Source organism: Tursiops truncatus, chromosome 5, assembly GCF_011762595.2.
Source record: "Tursiops truncatus isolate mTurTru1 chromosome 5, mTurTru1.mat.Y, whole genome shotgun sequence".
NCBI classification, from domain to species: Eukaryota; Metazoa; Chordata; class Mammalia; order Artiodactyla; family Delphinidae; genus Tursiops; species Tursiops truncatus.
Genome location: NC_047038.1, coordinates 37,062,007 through 37,087,102, shown reverse-complemented (window position 1 = coordinate 37,087,102; position 25,096 = coordinate 37,062,007). Strand labels below are relative to the sequence as shown.

Genomic DNA, 25,096 nt, shown 5'->3' with positions numbered 1-25,096 from the left:
GGCTCCTTATGCCCAACTGGGCAGCGGCATCTCTTGGATCCATACTTAGTCCTTCGACAAACTTTGAGTCCCTGCCATGGGTCTAGCACTGGGCTCTGGGAGTACCACTCAGTCCCTGGGCTCAGCAGCTTGCAATCCAGAAGGGGTCAAGTCACAGAGAAGGTCACTGAATCAATAAGCCACACACCATGCACCTCGAGCTGTTGGGGGCAGAGTGGGAAAGAGAGAGCCGTGGAGAGGCTCACAAGATCACACAGTGTTGTTGACTGAGCCCTGTATCCAACCATGGATACAGGCTCCATGGCTGGATACAGCCATGTATCCATCCGTGGACTGTGGTGGGTCCACGGGGCACAGAGCTAGAACGGGGCCTCTTCCCTGGCTTCACAGGGGTGGGCTCAGCCGTCCCCACAGGCCGTTCCAGCTCCGGCATTCCCTGGGCCAGGATTAAATGTTAATTTATAATGGGGTCCGCTGAAGGCATCTCTGGTTGCAGGCTGCAAGGCCGATTACTCTGGAATCTCAGTGGAATGAATCAGAGGGCTGCTTTTGGCAGTCGGCATCTGAGACTTAACCAGGCAAAGATGACAATTTACGCTGTGTTGAAGAGAGTGATAGCTCTCTTGTTTTACTGCCAGAAGAACAATCGTGGGGCAGGGGCCTGGAGATGGAAAACCAAAGCGTGTCAGCTGGAAAACTTTTGTTTTCATTTATGAGACTGATTTGTATATGTTAAGGCCAATTGGTAGAAATTGGTCCACTTGCAAATTGGCAGACAGAGACAAATCTTGATTTAGGATGAGAAGCAATGAAGCTAAGGCAATAAAAAGAGAATCACTTTCATTAAGTTAAAAAAAGCAGACAACTACTCAAACGTTTTTATTCCTTCTTGAATTCTTAACTTGTCTCACTGCGAAAGAGTTTGAGATAGTTTACAAAGACAAAATGTGATGGGATAAAAAGAAATAGATTAAAAAATCAGGAAGAAGGAAGAGTGAAGATAAATAATAGCATAACGTCAGGGAAAAGATGATACACTGAAATATATGATAATCTAGGGAGCATTAAAAATAGCTCATTTCTTTTTTATTTTTAATTGAGGTATAACATACATATATTATGTATAAAAATCTTAGATGTTCAAAACAATCTAAATGTCCATCAATAGCTAAATGGATAAAGAAGATATGGTACATATATACAATGGAATATCACTCAGCCATAAAAAGGAACAAAACTGGGTCATTAGTAGAGATGTGGATGGACCTACAGTCTGTCATACATAGTGAAGTAGGTCAGAAAGAGAAAAACAAATATTGTATATTAACACATATATGTGGAATCTAGAAAAGTGGTACAGATGAACCTATTTGCAGGGCAGGAGTAGAAACCCAGACATAGAGAACAGAAATGTGGACACAGGGAGGGGATGGGGAGGGCAGAATGAATTGGGAACTTAGGTTTGACATAAATACACTACCATGTGTAAAATAGGTAGCTAGTGGCAACCTCCTGTACAGCACAGGAGCTCAGCTTGGTGCTCTGTGATAACCTAGATGGGTGGGATCGGGGGAAGGGAGGTCCAAGAGGGAGGGGATATATGCATACATATAGCTGATTCACTTCATTGTGCAGCAGAAACTAACACAACATTGTAAAGCAATTATAATCCAATAAAAAAAATAAAAATAATATAAAAAAATCTTAGATGTTCAGCTCAGCTTGACGAATTTTTGCCCGTGTACATACCCAAGTAACCACCACGTAGATAAAAACAGAGAACTGGCCGCATCCTGGTAGCCTTCTCCTTCGACTCATGACCACAGACAAGATAATATTTGGACTTTTTTCACCATATATTTGTTTTGCTTGTTCTTAAAACGTCAGGTAAATAGAACCATACAGTAAGCACTGTTTTGTGTCTGACTAATTTCTCTTGATCATGCATCTGTGAGATTCATCCATGGTGGTACCTGGAACTGGTTTGTTCTTTTTTTTTTTTTACTGTTGTGTAGTATTCCCTCATATGCCAGGCTGTACTTATCCATTCTACTGGTGATGGATACCTGGGTCATTTCCACTCTGTGGCAATTATGCAGAAATCTGCCATGAACCTTCTCAGGGGACATAAGCGCCCATTTCTGCCAGGTATATGCTCAGGAATGGGATTGCTGGGACACATGGTATGTGTATGTTTAGCTTTCGTAGAAAATGCCAAGCATTTTTCCCAAGCGGCTGTGCCACTTAAGACTTCCACCAGCAGCATCTGAGAATTGCTCCACATCCTTGTCCACACTTGGTGCTGTCAGTCTTTCACTTTAGCCATTCCCATTGGGGCATAGTGTTTCTAGAAGACATTGTTTCCCTTCTCAGCAATCATTTCCCCTTCACTGGGCAAAAGCATTGAGTATCGGTGGCATCCACCATTCACCAGCCCTGCGGGGGGGAGGGAGGCACGTGACCCAGATGTCAGCCAGTTGGTGCATCACTTTGCCCTGACATGGTAATTACTTTTCTATGAACCACTTCATTGGACCAATAAGAATCCCCAGCCTTTTGCTGAGAATTTGGGTGCATCTGGCAAGTATTCTTCAGCTGCAAAGGAGAGCCGGTCTAAGATAGTCAACACGAGGCAGTGAACCAAGAGGATGGCAGGAGCAAAAGCCGCTCCCGGATACACTGATTCCCAATTCCGTTTGTGCCTGAAACTACACCTACCTCTACAGGCAATGTTTTCCCTTATGTGCGTAAGCCAGGTTGAATTATGTTTTCAATTACTTGTCCTATTTAAATGCCCATCAAGTCCTAAAACCCCACCTCAGCCTTGTTGCAAATACAGCTCAGGGCTTCTCCCCACCAGTGAACCTCTGCTCCCCATGCTCGGGGCCTTCCCATGGGCCACTCTCTCCCAGGAAGTGCTCTTTCTCTGCATCCTTTAGACATCCCCTCCCTGAAGCGCAGATCCAGCTCTGATACTTTCCTGCTCGGTCCCCTCCTTTCTTCCTCGTGGCCCTGTTGTAGGTCTTTCACAGTCTATTTGTTCATCGCTTATTGATGGAATCCTCCACATGTCTGATTTCAGACAATCTCTGTTTTGTGCCCACAGGAAACGCCATCCCCAGCTCAGTGCCTGGCCCATCAAGGCCTACAGTCCATATATGTTGAATGAATGAATGAATATGGCTGTATTTCAACCGTGATCTGGGCTCCCATCTCCTTGGTACTGGATGACCCACTTGTCAAGTCAGTTCCCCCAGCTCCGACCTGCTCATCTTAGTTTTGGATTCTCCCAGAAGCAGAGAATGAGATACAGATTTGAGGCCCAAGGGAAAGTGAGATAGGAAAGGGAAGACAGTCGATGAAGAATACATTAGAAAGCAGACTGTGGCTCATACCTGCTGAAAACTCTGAGAAAGAGTACAGACAGGCAACTCAGAATTACCCTACCCAAGGGAGAGGGAGCTGAGGTATTTATACCCCAAGTTCCCTGAGGTACTGCCCAGGCGCTGCTCCTGGGAGGTGTGAATTCCCAGCACTTCTAGCTCTGTCTCTGGCCGCCAGAGAAAGCCCTCAGACAAGGAAACACAAGTGCTGGTAATGGGAAATGGGGCAGCGTGCTCCGAGATGGTGAAGGCGTTGGGAGATAGATGTGGCAATGCTAGTGTCTTTCGCACAGCCTGACTCTGGCTCCTTCCCACGGCCCACTGTCCTAAGGAAGCCATTTTGAAGGACGGAGCACCTGCTTTGTGCCCCGTGCGAATCTACTGCCTCCTTTGTTGTTTTGTGGCTTCGTGCAACTTACCAGAATGCTTTACCGGGTTGCTCTGCCGAGTTGAGCTTCTATTTACTCATCCATGACATGGGATCACAATCTACACCTGCAGGTTGGCCGGCAGGACCACACACTGTGATGTCCGCTCAGCTCCTGGTGAGGGGTCTGGTCCACAGCAAATGTTCCTAGCATAAGTTTCCTACCTCTCGGCCCCAGTGGCTGCAACTTCAAGCGGGCTTGCACCATATGCTCCAGGGCCAGATAGCAAAATAGAAGTTCAGTGTGACAAGTCTGGAGCGAGGGTTGTTGAAAATACAGGATGGCTCCTGGACCTCTCATCTCTAACCTCTTATAATCATGTTATACAGGAGGACACACCTTTCCCACTGTGTGCACCAGGGGCCCCATGGCTGGGTATGGCCCGTGGCCAAGAGAGGATCAGACCATTTCTGAAAAATCTTAAGCAAACAAGTAAATAACTATTTCCCCCAAGCCACCCGACGGAGAATGGCTTCTCAGTTTAATTTCAAACAGCCCCTCTTTGTGGGCCGGGCAGCCGTAGGGACCCTGAACAGGCTTCCCTTTGGATCCTGGCAGAAGACGGTTAGAAATGCCTGGGGGACAGCTCCCAACTCCAGGAAGGGTAAACTTGCCATGACACTTCCAGGGCTCAAGCCCTCTACAGTTGTAAAGCCTTTTCATGTCCGGCTCTCCTTTGATCCCTGAAACTAGCCCTACTGTGAGCAGACCAGAGTGGCCTCATTATATCCACTTTAACAAGGATCAGGGAGGCCCAGAGAGGGAGAGCTACCCATCCATGGTCACACAGCATGGTACAGCAGAGCCAGAATGGGGACCTAGACTCCAGACTCCCGGAGGGTCACTTTCCCCTCTGTGGCCCTCTGCACCCCAATATCAAACCCTGACATTCTGGAAAGGAGGTGATGCCAGTCTCTTCCTGCCTTTAAAGAGACCTCTTTTCTTGTCCCCACCCCCTTCTTTTTAGTAAGTAGAACCATTAGTTTTTATTGACGGGACTAATGCTTTTCATTTAGGGCCAATTACAATAGGAAGGGAGACGCTTAAGGGTAACTGGGTGATGAAAGGCCCCCATTAGGGAACAAGCTCGCGAGCTGCTGTTTCCCATTTGTAATGCTGGTTCCACAGGCGAGTCATATTTAAGCCATAAACGCTGGCGCCCAGGGAGCACTCGTAGATTGTCTTGAGAAACCCAATACTTTTATCAAATCACCAGATGGCCCCGTATTAGAGAAACCATTTATTTAATTTATTTTTCTCCCTCAGAGCTGCTTAGATTCTCAGAAGCCAGCTCCACCTAACCCCATGAACCTTCCAGTAGCATCTATGCTCCTGCTTGAAATAATTGTCCTTTGGGTTTTACCGGTGCCCCCATGGCTGCTTGTAAACTCCTGCGCATTCTCCCCCGCCCCTTTTTGGAGCAATTTTGTTCAAGAGGAGAGAAGATGAATATGCACTCAACACTTACCCAGACCTGGGTGCTGGTTGCCCCCTTCATTTACCTTGAATCATCTGGCCCTTGCAGAACTGCTTCAGATGTACCCGTTTCACAGATGAGACCATGGAGGTTCACCGTGGCTTCATAGCTTGCCAGGAAGCGGCAGAGGAAGGATGCCAGTGCAGGGTTGTCTGCCTCTTTTCAGGGCTGCAAATAATTTGGAATCTACACTGAAAATTCCTAATAGTCTGATATGTATATTTACATAGTATTTTTTTTCCCCTTTAAACCAGAGACTTGGCAGGATCCGTGATTACGTAGAAGAGCCCTAGATGATTGTGGTGTGGTGTCTGGGCTTCGTGGAAGCTTTTGGCATTTGTGGCTCCTTTTTTCTTCTCTCAAGGTTTGCGAAGGGAAACTGGCGCTTGCCCTAAGAGGGCTGAGCAAGTGGGGGCTGGAGAGCAGGGTTGAGGAGGGGGGATGATGTGGGCTGGAGGCCTGGAAGGGGAGGGTGAACACAAACAGAGAAATGAAGAGCATAAACACAAATCAGCCCCGGACAGAGGCTCGGAGGGATAGGCAGGATGGGAATTCTAGCTGGGGCGGGTGGAAAATGAAGAAGGAGGTTGGAATTCGCTTTGAATCCTGCAGGCGGATTGACTCCAGGGCGGTGGGAAAGCCTGGGGTTTGCGGGGGAATTCTCCTGCCTCCCCCCTGAGATGTCTTTCCCAAGAGGAGAGGGAGAGTCCACATCCACTGTGTCAGGAACAGCCCAGGCAAAGCCCAGGAACAGCAGTGATGACCCCAAATTCCAGGGAGCGGGTGCAAATGAGTAACAGAACAGATGCACTCAGTGTGCAGTGGGGCAGAGAAGAGCTGCCCACTGTTGTGTTCCTATTGCATCTGCGTCACAGACCTTTGCAGTACTGGGATTAGCCTCATTTTAGAAATGGGAAAGTAGAGGCTCAGGGAGATGAAATCACTGACCAAAATCCCCTAGAGAGTAAGTGGGAGGCTGAGGTTTGAACCCCTCTTCAGATTCCAGAACCCAGCTCTCATCACTGCACAGGGATGCCTCCCAGTTAGAAGCAGGGGATGGGAAAGAGGCACCAAGAGGGAAGCGTCAGCCCAGCTTGACGAGGTCAGGAGAGGTTCCCAGGAGGTACTGGGTCCAAGTGTCGGCAGATGAATTCACCAGTCAGATGGGAGGTGGGGGCTAGGCAGAAGGAATCGTGCAGGCAAAGGTGTGGAGGCTTAACTCCACTCAGTGTGTGTTTGGGGACCTGACTGGAGTTTGTTGAGGCTGAGGCAGTGGGAGTTTGGGGGGATGGAACAGAGAAAGGAACCGTAAGTAGCCCTGCCTGTCATCAAGGCTGGAGATGCGAGTTCCTGATTTTATTTTGAATTTGAGTTTTGCAAGTGATCTCTGATGGAAAAGCAGAGTATGCGTACGAACAGAGGCGACGTGTACAATATACGTATTTCCTGGAGCTCTTCACTGCCCCATTTGTGTGTGGCATCCGCGAGGCTCCAGTAGTGCAGCATTCTGATGGACCCAAACGTACGAAAGGTCAGTGAGGCTCAAAGCAAGTATGAAGGAAGATGGTTACATCTACAGACTGAGTAAGGGGGAGTGTCAACAGCTCCAAGAAGCTACAATTTCTGTTCCAGCCAGAATTTGTTTCAAATGCAGAAGGAAGACAACCACGTTCTAAGAAATACAAACGACCCATGATATCCTTTCTGACTCATGTTACTTCCCTGTATTAGCCAGCTAATGCTGAAAGGATGGCATTGGAGGAAAAGGAAGCCTGGGTAACCCCCCAGTTCCTTTCCCCTTTAGTTTTTCTTTACTGGTGAGGGAGCTGAAGGTAGAGAGTGGTAGTAGATTGTGCGTACGTCAAGAAGTGGAAAAAAAAAGTTGAGTTAGTTTTGTGCTGTTTCCACTTTCCTGGTAAGAACGAAATACATATGCTACATACGAAATACATATGAGCTACGAGACGTGAATGTGTAATTCCTGCCGTTTCGCCTACGAAAGAGTCAAATACTCTTAAACTTGCATTTATAGCTAGCATTGCACACTATGAAGATGAGTGGTAAAATTCATGCTAATAATATAAAATAAATTTTTTTTTCGTAGAGCGTTATTAAATAGCAAATTAAAAAACACTGTGTCAAGTCGAGAGAAAGACTGTGGAGGAAAGGGGGGAGCTTATTATATCATTATCAGCCTTGAATGGCACTTTTCCCCTGTTCTTTGAACAGGGGCTGTAAGCCATCTCTAGAGCAGCTTAGCAATGGAGGGGTTATTTGGTTTGGGGTCATTCAATTGTCTGTTGGGACAACCACCTTCAGAACACCCGGTACCTCCCTGGGCTCAGTTCCCCCATTGGTCAAATGAAAGGAACAGAAAGGGGGTCAGAATTGTGAACAGAGACCAGGCTTGGTCAGGCTGAGCTGGGTTGGAATCTTGGCTGTAGCACCTCATAGATGTGGTCTTGGATACCTTGTTTCATCTCTGGAAGCCTCAGTTTTTTCATCTGAACAGCAAGGACCCCAACGCTGACTACACGGTGGCTCTGAGGGTGTGACAGGGAGAGTGGTGAGTTTGGCAGCAATCTTGAGCAAGTTGCCTCACCTCTGCCTCAGTTTCTTCAAGGAGAAAATGAGGAAAACAATACTTCATGGAGTTCCTATGAGACTGGCTTGGCAAGATAGATGGCAAAACAGTGACTATTTGGTAAATGATTGGCTATTATTTTAAAATTAGTATTATGACACATAGGTGTACAGGGTGGTGGGCACCCTCTGTTTTGTCTGCCCCATCCCTGCCGGTGCCACCTCTTGGACTAGTGCTCCTCTACTTCCGGGAAGTGCTCCTTTCCCCTCAGCACATGGTTTCCAAGGTAGCCATGTTCTTATGTGACTCCTCCCCTCAGTCCCTTGTTGATTGGTCCACAGGTGTCCTGTGTCCAAGCCCTGGCCAATTAGCTGCTGCCACCAGGATGTATTGAACGGAAACCTGGCCCTTGTTTCCTGTGGTCTCTATTTTAAGAGGCAAAGCATGGGAGGCGTCAGACGCGGAGTTTCCTGTCTGTAGTAGGAGCTTTCACAGGGAACAGGAGGAGGAGAGGATAGTCAAGAAACACTGGAGAGTGCAGGTCGCTGGCAGTCACCACCAGGCCCAGGCTTTTGCTGCCCTGCCTGTGGAGGTTGCCTATCTTTCCATGACTCTGGAGAGACAATACATTGCTCTTTTTAAATTTAAATTTTTTCCTTAAAATGGTTTATTGGTGCCTATTGCTTATAATACAAAGACTGCTGCTTAATCTATTTAATAAAATGTCCCTTTTACCTCTCAGCGAAGATAGAGGGCAGCTTCCACCCAACCTGGAGAGTGTGCTTGGAAGCCTGCCTTCCAGCGAGGCTCTGATATTCCCCAGATTCATCCAGGAGTGGCCTGGAGTCCTATCTGTGGGCAGGCAGCCGTCACACCATCAGAAAGGAAGAAACAAAATCACCTTCATTTTCAGACAGCATGATCATATATGCTGAAAATCCTATGGAATCTACAGAGAAGCTACTAGAACTAATAAGTGAGTTCGGCAAGTTTTCAGGTTACAAGATCAATTCATGTAAACACACTGTATTTCTATGCACTAGTAATGAGTGATAGGAAACTGAAATTTAAAAAGAATACTATATGTCAAGAGTCAGCAAACCTTTTCTGTAAAGGACCAGAAGAGGAGCAGAGGACCAGAGGACCAGATAGTGGGCTTGTGGTCTAGAAACAGTCACATCTGCTCTATTCTGCAGTTGTAGGGCAAAAGCAGACACGGACAATATGTAAATGAATGGGCGTGGCTGTGTTCCAATTAAAGTGTGTTGAGGAAAACAGGCAGTGGGTGAGATTTAGCCAATTGGCCAACCCCTGCCATATACAGTAGAGTAACCGATAAAATTCCCGGAGATACAATTGACAAAAGATATTTAAGATCTGTATGTTAAAAAAACCCACAAAACATTGTTAAGAAAAATTAAAGAGGACATAAATAAAGGGAGAGCTACACTGTGTTCCTGGACTGGCAGACTCAGTATCCGTAAGATGTCAGTTCTCTCCAGACTGATCTATAGATTCAGTGCAATCCTAGGCAAAACCCCAGGAGGCACTGTTGGTGGAATTTGACAAGCTGATTCTAAAATTCATACGGAATTGCAAGGGCGCTAGATTAGTCCAAACAACGTTACAAAGAAACAGAGTTGGAAGACCCACACTGTTTGATTTCAAAAATTATTATAAAGTTACAGAACAAGAGAATGTGCTGTGGGCATAAAAATCAACAAATAGATTTTTAAAAAACGCTCAGTAGAATCAAGAGTCCAGACGTAGAGCCATCCATGCTACCCACATCTATGGTCGACTGACTTTTAACAAGGGAGTAAGGGCAATTAAATTTCTCCAAATAATGGATTAGATATCCAGTTGCAAAAAATTGGGCCTCAGTTCATATCCTGAAACATATGGAAATTCAACCCAAAATGGATCATAGACTTAAATGTAAAACCTCAAACTCTAAAACTTCTAGAAGAAAACATCACGGAAAAATCTTTGCGGCCTTCATTTAGGCAAAGATTCTTAGGTACAACACCAAAAGCACAGTACGTAGCAGAAAAAAACTGATAAATTGTACTTCATTAAAATGAACAACTTCTGTTTTTCAAAAGATGCTGTTAAGGGGTTAAAATGACAGATTGAAAGCCAATATTTGTGAATCACATATTGTTAAGGATCTTGTGTCTAGAATATATAAAGAACTCTCCAAATTTGATAATGAGAAAATAACTTTAAAAATAGGGCAAAATATTTGAACAGACACTTCACCAAAGAAAAGAGACGTATGGAAAATAAGTGTATTCAAAGACGGCCCCCACTATTAATCATTAAAGAAATGCAAATTTAAACCATAATGAGATCCTAGTACACATGCATCAGAAGGGCTAAAATTAAAAAGGCAGACAATACCAAGTGCTGGTGAGGATATAAAGCAGTTGGTACTCTCGTACATTGCTGGTAGGAAGGTGAAAGGGTGAAGTTCTGGAAAACAGTTTGACCATTTCTTGAAAATTTAAACATATAGCTACCATATTACTTACTCATTCTACTTCTAGATATTTACCCGAGAGAGGTGAAGACTTATGTCCACACAAATACTCGTACACAAATGTTCACAGCAGCTTTATTTGTAATAGAAACTGAAACAACCTAAATGTCCATCAACAGGTGAATGCATAAAAAATTGGGGTCTGTCCATACAATGGAACGCAGTCAACAATAAAAAGGAGTGAACTATTGATACCTGCAGCAACATGGACGAGTCTCAAAAGCATTGTATGGAGTGAAATGTCAGGCTCAGAAGAGGAGATATGTATGACTTCATCGATAAAAATCCTAGAAAATACAGACTGATCTATAGTGACCAGAAGCAGATCAGAGGTTGTCTGAGTTGGGGGTGGAAAGGACACGAGGGGCATAAGGACATTTTGAGGGTCATGGATAATTTTGATGGTGGATAATTTCACAGATGTAGGACTATGTCAAAATCAAACAGATTGTACACTTGAAATATGCACAATGTATTGATGTCAATTATACCACAATAAAGGGATAAAGACAAAATTAGAACAGTGCTAAGCACAGTAAATGTCAGTTATCACTAATACTTTTCCTGTCGTGCTAACTGAAGCCCAGAGATAGAACGCGGCTTCATTCCACATCTATCCCCTGTATTCACTCATCCAGCCATATATTCACTTCTTTGCCTGCTGAAAATATTTATGTGCACATACTATGTCCCAGGCCCTGCTCCAGGGGCCTGGAATGCAAAGATGGATAACATGCCATCCTTTCCCTCCAGAGCTCACAGTGGCCACAAGTTAATGATCCTAAGTGACAGGTGACCCTCAGCATTTCTGGGCCTCAGATTGGGTTAGTGGATGAGATTTCTGGAGGTCTGTTTTCATTCAGATCCATTCCTTACCCATCCCCTGCCCTGCTCTGTGTCTCCAGGAGCTGATCCCCACAGGCTGCAATTCCCAGGCTCCTGTCAACTGGGTTCTGGCTGGGTTCAATGAATGGAAGGCCCTGGAGGGAGGCCTGAGGGCAGATCAGGGAGGGCAGTTGGTGCAGGGTTTCTTTCCTCATCTCAGCCTCCCAGTATCTCCAGAAGTAGCCTTGCCTCCTGCATGACAGCTTCTAACCCGCCCCCTCAAGCCCACTGTGGCCCTGGCTCCATCGGGTGGCGCTGGCCCCCCACTCCATCCTAGGGGTACCAGTGGTTCCTGCTATCGCTGGTCTCTGTGCTACCTTGCTTCCTTAAAAAGTCTGCAAGTGGCTTCTGCTTTCCTTGTTAAACCTTGACAAACACAAATAATTTTCAAGGCTTCTTCTGTTAGAAAGAAAAAATCCAAGAACTTAATAGTGGAATTTCAGGCATGGTGACCGGCAGTGAGGGAGATATTTGGGGGTCGGGAGAACCTCCTGGAGGCCTCTGCACACTCATCTCACAGGTAGTTGCGTTCCTCTGTGTCAGGACCCATGGGATCATGCCCATGGGAGCTGAATCCAGCCCCCAGTCCTAAGTTCAGGGGAATATTTGACAGGGAGATCAGCTGCGTTTCCATTTAGAGTCTTACACAGATCAAAGTGAAGTGACCACACCATGCTTTGTCATCCCAATTAAAATGATCTGAGGTGCTCTGGACGGACACACAGTCTGATCAGACTCTGCCGTCAGCGTCACTTGGGAATTTCAAGGGGAGCAGCTGCTGTGTCTCTGTGCACATGTGTGTCTGTGAGAACGTGTGTGTCCTCAAATCTAGGGTCCTATTGTGTCTGTTTAACTCTTCTGCATCTGGGATGCCAAAATCTGAATGTACGTGGTATGTTTTGTGTTTTTTTTTTTCCTCAGAAGAAAAGCTGTTACTAATTCAGTGAAACCTCTTATCATTGGTCTTAGAATTGAGGAAATACAGGCTCCCCTCCCCAGAACACCATCCCACTAATGTTCTCCCAGGAGGATGTTTCTCTTTTTTTAATATCCAAATTTTATACACAACCTGTGTCTTATAGTACTTTACTTTTTGTCGGTGTTTATATAAGAAAAAAATATATCTACATTCAAATAACTCAACATTTCTCCTAAATAAAATGATGAGTGGGAAAAGTCTCTAGTTACATTCCAAATAAAATCCAAAGGATGTCAGAATCACACATACATTGTCAACAAAAGGAGAGTGTATTTCAGATGAGGTTGATCCCAGAGGTCTTCCAGCTTCTTCTCAGTATGAGCCGTTCCCTACTGCTGTGTGCTTGTCAACAGTGCTGCCCTTGTTTTTGCCTCATTTGAACAATATGCCCCTCAAAAGTTGAGCATGGGGGCAAGAAAAGTGATTATGGTGGAAGAAAAGATGCTACCACATAGGAAGTATATTAGCCAGCTATTGCTGTGTAACAAATTGCCCCAGAAACTTTGTGACTTCAAGTAGCCATCATGTATCTGCAGGGTGACTGGAGGTTGGCTGAGTTAGGCTGGGCTCAGCCAGAAATCTTAGGATACACTTAGTACTGACTTGGGGAAGATGAAAGGAATAATGGGTTTGAGGAGATGGGGACCCTCAGTGGTTGGGTTAAGGACATGTTAAATTTGAGGGAGCTATTAGATGTCCAAATAAAGGTGTCAAGCAGAAGCTGGACATTTGAGCCTGGGCCTCAGAGTAGAAGGAAAGCCTGGAAATACCAGTTTGGGGACCACCTGCTGGTATTTAAAGCGTGAGATGGGATGAAGTCGGCAAGGGAGGGAATGTGGACAAGGAGATACCTGAGCATCTCCAAGGCTGAGAGGATGGGGTGCAATGTTGGGTGCGTTCCTTCACCAAGGATCACCCAAAGGCAACGAGAAGTCATGGTATCAGTGTCTCCTCAAGTGGTCTCAAAGGGACGGTCCAAGACCGGTAAAAATAGCCCAGACGTGTTTTATCAAACCATGCAGTGTTTTTCCAAAAATCTGAATGAGGCACTAACATTGAAAACTTGAAGAATTTCAAGAAAAAGTCTAGAAAACATGAATAGTTTCACCAAAAGGTCTAGACTTTCAACTTCTCTTCCTGCCTAGCAACTCTCAGCCAGAGCTGAGAACAGGTGCCCCAGAGACGGGCCTGGCCCTCCACTCCACCACAGTCCCCACCACTCCCTACTTCCTCATGCTGACCTCACTTTGCTCACTTATGTTTCCTGCCAAACCCCTGGTGGACCCTTGAGTCTGTAACCCCTAGCTGGGTCTCTGGAAATTCTCCACATATTCCTACCTCCTGGCCCTAGGATTCCTGTCCTAAGAGAAAACTTGGGGCTTCTTGAACCTGCTCTGTCCATGGCCCTGAAATCTGATAGGAGGTCACAGCCCCGGGAGAGCCCACAACTTATCTTTGATGGTCTGGAGCATGGCTTCGTCATCAAGGACCTGGAGTGCAGGCCTGTGTAAAATGTTTTACATGAGGACTGGGGAGCTTTTTTTCTTGGCTGTAACTGGGTTAGATCATGGCCAAGTCTAGAGTTCACGTTATAGATAAACTCTCCCAGAGGCCTTTAGGAAATGAGGAGGGGCAAAGTAAGGAAGAAGGACGAGGGCATTCCTATGTAGCCCCAGGCCCTTCCCTGGGGCCACAGTTCTGTTCTGGGTGCACAGGGGTCTTGAAGGACCACAGCAGGGAAATGGCAAAGCGAATGCTTTCCCCAAGTGCTGTCCTCAGGCCCAGAGGAATTTTAAACGGCTCTGGGTTGGTGTACTTGGCATAATTTGCCTCACTAAACACAAAACAGATTTCAGCAGCTGCAGTTACAGAGCCTGTGCCAGGTCCTGGGCCTGGAATGTCGGTGGGAGCACAAGCTGTCGTTCGGCTTGTGTTGGACAAATGGGGGGCACCAGTGGGAGACTGAGTGGTGGAGGAGTCACAGCACTACAGTCACAGGTCACTTGGCTTTTCTGCACCTCAACTTTCTCATCTTTGAAATGGGAGAGTAGTTGTAATTGATAATAGAGAATTACAATAGACTCAAGGGAGCTCTCTGGGGAGGATTCCCACCTCAGCCCTATGAGACAGTGCAAGTGGTGTTAAGGGGGGATTTGGTACCAGATCGCATGACCCTGAGTGCTGCTTCCATCACTAAGGGCTGTGTGGCCTTGGGCAACTGATTTGACCGCTCTGTGTTTTAGTTTCTTCATCTGTAATTAGGGATGGTAATAGCCTTACCTTATAATCATCGGGATGCTCATAGTCCTGCCTTATACACTGGTAGTAAGGATGGATTGTAGCGATGAGAGCGTGAATACTCCCCCGTGTCCCAGGCTCTGTTCTAAGTGCTCTGCACAGCAAACATGGCTAAAACCTGCTGAGTTCTCAGCACAGCGCTGACGCTTCAGAGGCACTTAATACTTGTCAGCCATTGAACTGGGTTGAATGGTGTCCCCTCAAAATTCCTGTCTGCTGGGAGCCTCAGAATGTGACCTCATTCGGAAAGAGGGCTTTTGTAGATGTAGTTAAGGTGAGGTCACATTGATTAGGGTGGGCCCTGAATCCAATGACTGGTGTCCTCATATGAAGGTCCCGTGAAGACACAGAGAGACACAGAGGGAGAAGGCCACGTGAAGACGGAGACAGAGATTGGAGTGATGCAGCCACACCCCAAGGAACACTGGCACCACCGGAAGCTGGAAGAGGCAAGGATTTTTCCCTGGAAACTTTGGAGGAAGCATGGCCCTGCTGACCCCATGATTTCTCAGCTACCAGAACTGACAGGATAAATTTCAGTTGTTTTAAACCACCCTAGTGTAGATACGGCAGCCCTAGGGAACTAACAGAGCCATGATTATTACTTTATGGATAAAGGGAGGGGTAAGAATCAGAGATGCAGTTGGAGTAGGGTTGGGTTATACATTAAAAAATGACTTATAACTTACCAGGTATTTGCAAGCTAAAATCAAACAAACAAACAAGCTTGGCAGGGAAGGAGGAAGAGAATTGCTATTTTTTTTTTTTTTTTTTTTTTGCGGTACGCGGACCTCTCACTGTTGTGGCCTCTCCCGTTGCGGAGCACAGGCTCCGGACGCGCAGGCTCAGCGGCCATGGCTCACGGGCGCAGCCGCTACGTGTCATGCGGGATCTTCCCAGACTGGGGCACGAACCCGTGTCCCCTGCATCGGCAGGCGGACTCTCAACCACTGCGCCACCAGGGAAGCCCGAGAATTGCTATTTTTTGAGTGTCTCTGAAGCATCAGGTATTGTATTAGATGTGATTTTATCCCTGTTACCCATAAGGAAATCAGGGCTCAGAGAAGTTAAACAAGCGGCTCCTGGTCGTACAGCCGAGAGAAGGGAGACCAGGTTTCAAACTCTGCCCTGGCAATGCCCGTGACCTTGGACCTTCTACTGCACCGCACTCCCCTTCTGCTCTGCTAGAGTGTGGCTCCACAAAGACCAGGCCAGACTAGAATCCCTGGTGCTGGCCCAGTGCCTGACACAGGCCCTCTCTTAATGTTGGCTGATGAATGAATGAATGAATGAATGAGCAAACTAAGGCCTTGAATTCTTCATAGCACTGACGTTCTAGGTGTCTGATTTCCTCTCCTGCTCAGTCCGTTCTGAATTTGATTCCCAGACTTCAGTCTCATGGCCACACCCCCAGGAGACAGCAGAGGGATTCGTCCTGAATGGGATTGTGCCCCCAAAGTTGTGACCACTCCAGGGACAGCTGCTCAGATCTCCCTTCACCGGGGAGACAACCAGGAGGAGTGAAGTTGGCCACAGCCTCCACCTGCCACCGCTTTGGGACAGCGGCATATACCTGAAGGCCACACCCTCTCCTTCTAGCCAATGAGCTCTCATGGAGCTGGCCATTCCTGCCCCATGCTTCATACAGAGTTCTGATAAATAACACAATATCAATGGCATTTCATTAATCCACTGTAACGTTTACTTATAGAGCCAGTGACGTTTTGAACACAAACATTTAAAAGAAGGCGTTCTGTCTGAGAGACTTGCTTTCTTTGCTTCTGAAGTAAATTTATTTCTGATATCTGGAGTCTAGTTTTGAAAGGAATTCTCATTCACAGAGCTAAATAGTGGCAAATGGTAACACATCTGTCTAGTGGTCTCAGGTAATTCATTAGTTACATAAAGAGGGGAAGGAGAGTCATTTTTTCCCCCTCTTTTTTCTTAAGTCTGAACAAAATCTAGTTAACCTGGCAGTCCAAGTTATAACACATCTGTGGTACCCTCCAGGGTGTTAAAATCTGGTCTCCATCTATGTGAGTCTGTGATATTTTAAAATTTCTTTTCTGTAGCCGTTAACAACTATATTAAAATATTGAAATATGAAACATGTGTCTGAAATGGTCCTAAAAAGAGCAGTTTAAAATCACTGGGTGAGATCTTAGTAGGGTCCTTCCTAGCTCAGACAAGCTCGTGCGAAGGGGACTGTTATTTATTGCCACAATAATGCAGCTTAACCAACCCCTTTCACACCCAGTGCCTCTAACAAGGAAGCATCTCTTTCTCCCATTAGTGGGTGGGGCATGCCGGCTGGGCTCAGCTGGGCGATTCTTCTGGGCTCAGTGGGGGTCTCTTTCATTTCTGGCAGCTAGTGGCAGTTGGGCTGATCTGGAGTGGCCTCAGCTGGAACAGCCATCGGGGGGATTTGGGCTGCCCAACTTGTGTCCTACTCCAGCAGGCCAGCCCCGGCAGGCTCTCACAGCCAAGGCAGAGGAGCGAGATCAGAAGGGAAACACGTCTTCCCCTCTTCGAGTTTGTGCATGTGTCACATTCCCTCACATCCTTCTGGCTAAAGCGCGCCCAGTGGACGACCTCAGGGGTAGGAGCATACAGGCAGACCTCAGGGATACTGCGGGCTTTGTTCCAGACCGCTGCAATAAAGCAAATATCACAATAAAGTGAGCCACTTGCATGTTTCGGTTTCCCAGGGCATATAAAGGCTTACACACTACTGTAGTCTGTTACGTGTACAATAGCGCTATCTCTAAAAAGACAATGTGCATACCTTAATAAAAAAAAGACTTTATTGCTCAAAAATACTAAGCTTCACCTGAGCCTCCAACAAGTCGTAACCTTTTTGCTGGTGGAGAGTTTGAAATATTGCGAGAATTACCAAAACATGACACAGGGAAAGGAAGTGAGCAAATCCTGTTGGAAAAGTGGTGCTGATACGCTTACACCGAGCAGGGTTGCCACAGACCTTCAACTTGTAAAAACTCAGCATCTGTGAAGCTCAATAAAGCAAGGTGCGCCTGTAGACTCAGTTCCTTCGGCGAAAGGAACTGCAAAGTCTCTGCGGCAAAGGAGATGGGAAGGGGTGGAAATCAGGGCCATTGGTGCAACCCTCTACCACGCTGCCCTTCCCAAGTCCCGCCCTGGCCCATCAGAGGAGGGAAGTTCAACCAACCCTGCAGGGGCCCAGGGGGTCATGGGGAAGGAGTTGTTTCTCTTCTCTCCCCCCTTATAGGCAAGTACCCCTTAGCAGTTCCTCTGCTGCACGTGCCTGCTGCACACACCCCCCCAATACCCATCAGACCTGTGACTAATGTTGGGGATTTTCAGAGTCAAAAGAAGCAGGTTCCACCTCCTCTCTCTCCGTGGCCCTTGCTCTCTGAGGATGCCCGTCCTGGGGCAGGGGGAATTCATCATGCCCTTCCTGTCTCCAGAAGGAAGCCCCTTGGCACATTTCCACCCTGTAGAAGAGTGGGTCCCTACGCTCCAGCTTCCCAGCCTGTGACTCAGTGGGTAAGACGGGTTCAGGTCTAAGCTCTAGTTTCTCAGGGGGTCCTGCTTGTCCTTGGGTCAGCAAGTCCACGCCTCAAGTGGGAATTGGCCCAGTTCCATGTGGATCTCCTTCCCGGTAGGCAGGAGGGTGACTGATATGGCTCCTCTAATCTGTACTAATTTCATGACTCTCAGTGAGAAGGAAGCATCTGGGCACATCCCGGATGGGTTTCTCAGATGCTCCCGAGTTGGTCAGTGCGGAGAACCCCCACTTCTCTGAGCTCTGCTTCCTCGCTCCCTGTGATGACGGCTGTGTGGTCAGGAGTCCCGGCTGAGCTCTGGACAAGCCATCCAAGAGCCCCACGCCCTGTTCCCTCCAGCCTCTGACGCTGCTTGGGGAAGGGCAGTGCTGGCAGAGCCGTGGGAAACACTGGGACGGAGCCATTTTTGGTATCAAACATGATCATCTTCTCTTAATAAGGCTGGAACACAATGGAAGGGCAGGAGGAAAATTAGGCAGTGCCTGGAATTCTTCCAGAGCTCTTAGTGTCATTTTAAGGCTAGGAGGAAAAATGAAGAAATCCCTCGGGATGACCATGTGGGCTCTGGCAATAGTGGTGGCCGTGCAATATGGCTCTTTGTCTTCTCCATCCCTCCGTATGCCTGGCTCATTGCTGACCGTTTAAAAACCTGATATATCTCATTAGGATATTTGTTAGAGCAATCTTTAGGAATGGGGGAGGGGAGGGGACTGGAAGCAAAATGTGGGGACAGGAGGGTTTAATGGAGTTTTTTATATTGTATTTATTTTTAGGCTTCTGCCTCACATTAAAGAGGATTTGAGACATTGTACTAAGATATATTTTGTGCATAAGAAAGGGGAAAAAATGAGGGCATCTGGGTGCAATAGGAAAGTAAGGTGGAGTCAAGCTAAGTTCGGTCTGTGGAGGGTGCCACAGGTGGAGTGTATTTACACAGCTGAACTGCAAGGGCGACTGTGCTTCCTTGTGGCCAAAGCAAAGAGGTAAACACGATCACGTGCTAGATTCACAGGGTCTGTAAGACACACACATTGCCCCAGGGACTGCTTTGCTCTTCCTGCTACAGATAACTGAGAAGAAATTTTTCCCATAGATTTTCAGAAAGGGGAGCCTCACGGGCTTAGCTCAGTGGGACTGGGAAATCAGGCCTGCCCCGCCTTTGCCTGGGGAGGTCTGAATTGGGGGAAGGACAACCTGGGCACAGAGAGGTAAGGGGGTGGGAGGGGGTTACAACCACCCAGATGCAGAGCCCGCCCTGCCTGGGGGTCACCCTGGCTGGAGCTCGGCTTCCGGCCCATTGCTTCAAAGTCAGCAACTTTCTGAACCACCAAGGAGGAGGGAATAGGTCGGGGGGCCTATGGGTCTCTAGAGCCTTCTAGGTGGTGGGAATGTCAGCCCCCTGACCCCAGGCAGACAGAAACAGTTGGGCCTGTGAGGTTTGAGGTGGGGAGGGGGTCTCTCTCTTGGGGGGATGGGGAGTGTGCTCTCTGAGATGAGCCATTTACAGAATACTTGGTGTCCAGAAAGGTGGACCGTGAAAGTCATTACCAACACCCCATCTCCCCTTCCTGGAGAGTTCACCCAGCCCTCTCTTCCCAGCCCACAACAGTCTCAGGGCCACGTGACTGGTACTGGCCAGCGGAGCAGAAGTGCATGGTGGCCACACCCCCAGCCACGCCCCTTCCCCAGGCGTGACCTTTCTCCGGTTGATGCTCTCGTCTTCCTCAGCCCAGCGCGCTGGACACTCAGAGTTGAGGACGCAGAGAGGCAGGCTGGAAGCTGACCGAGTCCCCAAGTCACAGTGTGAAAGGGCTGCTTGGAGAGCCACCAGGCCTGTGACAGACTGTGTCTTTAAGATTTAGGATTAGTCTGTTGCTGCGGCAGATCCAGTGGGATCTAAGGCAGAAGGAGAGTAAATCTCAGGGCTCCCTTGCTGTGGGACTAGATGGGAGAGTTTCAGCGGGCTCAGGAGCCTGTCTGCCTCGGTTTGAGTCTCGGTTCTGCCACCTGCTAGTCTGTAACCTTGGGCAAGGAATGTACCCTCAGTATCTCCACCTGTAAGTGGGGATAATAATAGTACCAGTGGGTAGGAGGCAGTGAGAATTTAATGAGGTCCTAGATGGGAAACAGCTAGTACCACATGTTCTTTCTATCACGGACCTAGTGTCTAGCCCTGTACCTGACATGTGGGAAGGTTGCACACCTGTTAGTTCCCTGCCTCCACCCTGACACCCTGCTTCTCCAGGCTTCCCTAACCCTACTTAACCTCATCCTGTGCTGAGTTGAAGGTCAACAATAAATACAGCGAGCCCAAGGGGGTGTTATGTGCTAATTGCCCAGCAGTGGGCTCAGAGTGGGGGACTTCACTGTGAATGGGCCCTGGGCTCGGAGAGGTGGACCTGCCTGGGTTCACATCCAGACAGCACCTACTTGCTGTGTGACCTTGGGCAAGTCACATGACCTCTCTGTGCCTCAGCTGTCTGTAGAATGAGGACCTGTGCCTGGTTGATACCTCTCTTCAGGTGCTCCAAGGAGCTCTGGCTTTGCCCATCTCCTCTATGACTGACAGCAGGTCTGTGAAGGTGCTTTGGGGGCCCTGGGCACCCATTGGCTTCACTGCCTTCACATAGTCCATGGAGGGTGGTCCAAAGTCATGCTCGACACGATGGGGGCGAGACTGGACTCAGTCTCTGGGTGGGCCTGCAGCTGCCCTCATGGCCCTGATCGGGAAGTGGGAGGAGCCTTAGTTTCTGGGGGTTAGCCCCCAGCACCCTCAACCTCCCCAGCTTTGTGGGGACCAGGGTTGAGACCCCCCTTGTATCCTGCTTTACCCATGAGCATTACAGCCCGCTCTTCTCATGTCATTACAAATTTATTACAAAGATAAATATTTAATGACTGCTTAGCATTCCATTGACTAGATGACCCTACGTTTCTTTAGCCAGTCCCCTAGGTTTGGACGTTTATGTTATTTCCAATCTTCTCACATCAATAACACCGGCATGGATACTTTTATCCCTAATCTTTATACAAATATGTAATTCTTTCCATAAGATAGATTCCTAGAAGTAGAATTCCTGAATCAAAACTATCTAAGACTCTTTGTACCGATGGTCAAATTTCTTTCTAGAAATGAACCTTTTTTTTAGGGAAGCAGAAATGGGCCATGAGCCCCGGAGAAGGGCTGGGACTGGCCTATGGTCATGAGGTGGGCAGGAGCAGAGGGGGCAGGAACTCGGCCAAGCTGACCATCTGGCCAACAGTCGTCTGCCATTGCCCACCGGCGTGGATCCAGAGCCTCGGGTTTTTCTGGACCTAGGTTCTGACAGCGCCGGGGGTGGGGGGCCATGCGGTGTGGCCAGGGCAGAATGGAGGGAAGCAGCAGGACCTCATGCTGTGGGCATCACTACAGTCTCCCAGGGGGTCATCTCAGGAAGTTGTCAGCATTTGCTTTGGCTTCAGAACCAGGTGTGTGTGTGTGTGTGTGTGTGTGTGTGTGTGTGTGTGTGTGTACATCAGTTCATTCATTGAAAAAAGAAGTCATCCCGGTGTTATCTGTAACAGAGAAGGATTGGAGATCACTTCCACGCGTCGCTCTGGTGGTAGAGATGGGGCCTGGATCCCTGCTGCCCCGACTGAAGCAGTCCCTGCCTCTGCTCCCTGAAGCTGGCCCGGACCCCGGCTTCCAGGCCTCCCCAGTGCAAGGCTCGAGAGGCCCGGAGCCAAGGGGAAACTGCCCACACCAGCCTGGGTGTGTCCTAGTTCAGGCTGCCTCCCCCTTCCCATTCAAACAGCCCAAAGACAAACAACCCAGCCTTAATTTACGGTCCTGTTAGCACGACAGCATCCCTTCTGCTCTGCGCAGGGTCCCTGCAGCCGTCCCCTCCCGTTGGAGAGGCGTCACCAGGGTCAGCTGGAGAAGTGTCCCACCAGGGCCACCCCCAAGACATTGTTCTGGGGGCACAAACCAAACAGCCCCTTGGCAGTTTGTGGGTTTAGGGAGAGGCGAGAAACAACCAAAGTCAGTTGTGCGGAAAGAAACAGGACGCGATCGATTCCCAAAGGTGGTGTTTTATTTGCACTCTTTCCTTTGAGTCTGAGGCCCAAGGCAGGCGGGAGTAATATATTAGCTCCGTTGGTTTAACTGGACAGCAGCATGAGCTTGTAATAAGGATGTGGTAACACACCACGAGAATCTGTAGGCTCATAAAACTTGACCTTATAAATCTCCGTGTGTATCAATTCCATACAGCAGCCACTCCCCGGGGTGGAAGTCCCAGACTTTTAAGGCTGCCGTTGACAACAAGACAGTTTATTGCTACCCCAGCTCCTTTCTTTTAAACTCCTCAAGGCCGACTAATCAGGGCACATTTATAATTTCTTTTTTAAACACGAATGCTCCATCAAAACACTTAAGACCCAAACTGTTCGCTCGGATCAGGGAGTGGGACCCTGAGAGGTTAAATAAGCTCATTAACAATTAGGATACAGTGTCCCTAAGCAGCTTCCTCTCTCCTCGCCCACAAGTGCTCAGCCTCTTTGGGGTGTGTGGGGCGGGGCAGGGGAGACTGTATGACCCTCTTACTCTAAATCAGGTGTTGGCAAACTTATTCTGTAAAGGGCCAGAGAGTGACTATTTTAGGCTTTGAGGGCCTTGTGGTTTCTGTCACAACAGGCATTGACAATATGTAAACCAGTGGGTGTGCCTGTGTTCCAATAAAACTTTATTTACAAAAGCAGATGGGTTGGATTTGGCCCAAGGGCCAGACTTTGCTGACCCCTGCTCTAAACAGCACGTCCTCCTTCCTGAGTGTCTTTGCACTGGCAGCCTTATTTCTGAGTTATAAGGGCGGGGCCACGTATAGGATTTAGGTTGGCACCTGGGATTCCCAGCCTGGGCTACAGATGCCTAACCGTGGGCCAGACAGTTTCCCATACATCAACTCATTCGACCCCGAGAGAGAGGGGTCACTGCCCTCTCCCATTCCACAGATGAAAATACTGAGATCCAGAGAGGTTAGATGGCTTCCCCAAAGTCATATAACTAATTTGGGCAGAGGTGGGATTTGAACCAGCAGCTCTGGACTCATGCACACAGAAGGGCAGAAAAGTACCACGTGCGAGGCACTGCAATTACACACTTCACTTCAGTCTCAGGACAGCCTACTTGGCATATGCTGTTACTGCTGTCCTAGAGGTCCCCAGGTCCTTGCTCCTAGCTGTGTGGCCTTGGGAAAGTTACTAAACCTCTCTCACCCTTGTCTACAAAAGGATGATGACGAGCCTTCCTGCAGGTTTGTCACAAGGATTAAATAAAACACGTGGGAAACTTCTTGGGAGACTCTAAAATGCTGAGTAAATGTTAGTTTATCTAATTTTCTTAAGAGTTCAGGCAAATGACTTGACAAGACTTCTTTTCTGAATTAAAAGTCTCTATGTTGGCATCGCCTTCGCACAGTCCCCGATTTTGGCAGGAGTTCCCTGCAGGTGGAGCTGAATGTGAATCTGATTATAGCTCCCAAGTCTTAGCTGAAAGTGGGCTTGAGCTCTGCCAGCCCAGCTGGCCCCAAAGGGAAGGACTTTGAACCCATTTGAACAGACAGGCGGGTGCAGGGGGCAGCTCCCTGCCGGCCATTTAGAGGAGGCTCCCGGCAGCATGGGGTTCTATTTAGGGAAGCCGTTTCCCCGTCTGGGCAGATGGCCTGCAGGAATGGGGGCTGGCTGATCTGGTTTCAACTAATTCTATTAAACGAAAAGTTCTGTAGAGCAGATTCCTTCGTGAGCCTCTGTCCACATGGTGACTTAATCGAGTAAATTAAAACATCCTTGCTTTCTGTCCGCCTTGCTGCTTTCTGCGGTGGCCTTGTAGGGAAATGGCGGGGGAGGAGGGGAAGTCTGGAGTCGTAGGGGCTTTGGCCAGAGGTGGGGTTCTGGAAGCCCCTGGGGCAGAGGCAGGGCTCAGAGAGGGTGACAGGGGCATGGCAGGAAGAGGGCCTTGGTGGATTGAGGATTGGGGTGGCAGAACCCACAGGGTGGCCTCAAACCATCCAGTTCACCCCCGATGATGCAGACGGGGAAACTGAGGCTCAGAGAGGGGAAACGACTTAATCAAGCTCACCCAGGGAGGCTGGGGCCAGGAGAGCTGAGAGCTTGGAGGGATTCCAGCAAATCAAACGCCAGGAGCACTTTTGTTCCCGGAGCCTCGCTCTCCCAGGAATCTCAGGAGGCCAGTGTGGCATTGTCATACCCTGGGAAAATGGGATTTGTTTTTCCCTTTTTACTCAGCAAAGAGCTTGGCTTCTTCCTCTGGGGTCCTGCCTGGGGTTATTTATGGGGGTCTGTCTCCCTGACAAGTCTGCCGACGCACTTTGTGGCTTTCCGTCCAGGGCTAGAATCTTTCTGTATGGAAATCTCACCCATTTTTAAAGCAGAAAAGACAGCAGAGCTGAGCTGGTGGATCCCGCACTCTGCCCACCGGGCTTCCTCCTTCGCTGCCCCTGCGGGGTGAAGCGCCGTTGGAAACTGACAATATTTGGAAGAATACACACTCAGGATCTGCTCACTCCTCACGACCATGTCGGGGGAACCAAATAAAGATATGTTGCCTTAAATTCTCTGATTCCACAGAATTCCTGATGAAATAGTGTTGCCTTTAAAGTACGTGCACTTTACAGTTTGCAAGTCCCTTTTCACCCATAGTCTCATTTCTTCCCTCTCCTAGTTCTTGTGCGACAGCCAGGCCTGCCTTAGGGTGGTCCCCATTTCCTGGATGGGGAAGCTGAGGCTTGGAACAGTGACCTGATTGGCCAACAAGCTCTAAGGGGCGGGGCTCAGGTTCCCACCTGGTTGCTGTCCCCTGGGCCGGTTGTCCGCAGCCAGGATTGGAACTAACACCTCGTCACAGCCACAGGATGGGATGGATACCAGGGTGCAGGGTTGGTGCAGGGTAGGCCCTGGACAAAACTGCAAATAAAA

General features: G+C 48.2%; 1 pseudogene; it reads right to left on the bottom strand.

The window, feature by feature from the left end:
- Positions 1-20,547: 20,547 nt before the first annotated feature.
- On the bottom strand, positions 20,548-20,756 carry LOC117312327 (cyclin-dependent kinase 2-associated protein 2 pseudogene; annotated as a pseudogene).
- Between the last annotated feature and the right edge of the window lie 4,340 nt (positions 20,757-25,096).